Source organism: Chrysochloris asiatica, unplaced genomic scaffold, assembly GCF_000296735.1.
Source record: "Chrysochloris asiatica unplaced genomic scaffold, ChrAsi1.0 scaffold00301, whole genome shotgun sequence".
Taxonomy (NCBI): Eukaryota; Metazoa; Chordata; class Mammalia; order Afrosoricida; family Chrysochloridae; genus Chrysochloris; species Chrysochloris asiatica.
In genome coordinates this window covers 1,222,365-1,223,358 of record NW_006408819.1, presented here as the reverse complement: position 1 = coordinate 1,223,358, position 994 = coordinate 1,222,365, and positions in this window count along the sequence as shown.

Here is a 994-nt window from a genome sequence, read left to right as displayed (position 1 = left end):
TGGCCCAGGATCGAACATTGTTTCGTTCTGCTGTGCATGGGGTCGCTATGAGTTGGTTCCGACTCGATGGCACCTGACAACAACAACAACAATTTGTATCAGGACTGATTGCGATTGTTGCAAATGTAAAGGTAGACATTTTGTAACAAAAAGAGAGGAGTAGTTGATCTTGTAGTCCAGGAGCTGAGGACCCTGGGACCATCATGGAAGAAGAGTGGAGTGTGGGACTATATCCAGAGAAGCAGTGATGCCAGAGATGGAGGCAGAGACGATGACATAGAGAGATGGAGCAGCTGGGAACTGTAGACTCTAGGAGGGAGAGGGGCTGTATGCTGGCAGCCAGGAGTCGTAGGTATGCCCTTTGGTTGTTTGAATGGTTATATATTCCTGATTGCTTCGGTGTACATAAAAAACAAAACAACAACAACAACAACACAGAGGTAATGAAAGCAAATGCTCTTAAATGATGATGCATAGAGGGGATTGTAATCATTGCAATGAAATGAAATACGATAGGATGAATGTAAAGGTGGTGTTCTCCCATATAAATTATCCCTCAATTCACAATAAAAACTTAAAACAACAACAACAACAACAAAGAGTGTGTGGAGGAAGATATAGTCCCCACTGAATAATTTTCTTCTTGTCTAGATGGATTTGGTAAAAAGAGATAGGGATAAAATCGTTATGATTCAATAGTTAGTTATTTTTTATCATGGCTGATTGTAACTGTCACAATTGTAAAAGTAGAAGTTTTATAGCAAAAAACGAGGGAGTAGTTAATCTTACAGTCCAGAAACAGAGGACCCTAGGACCATCAAGAGAGAGGAGTACTAGTGGAATGCAGGACTTTATCCAGATAAGCAGCGACACCAGAAATGGAGGTGGAGATGGGGACATGGATAGAGGGAGCAGCTGAGGAGTCAAGATTCATGGAAAGAGAGAGACTGAGAACTGGCAGCCAGAATGCAGACTTGCAGAATGTGCCCTTTGG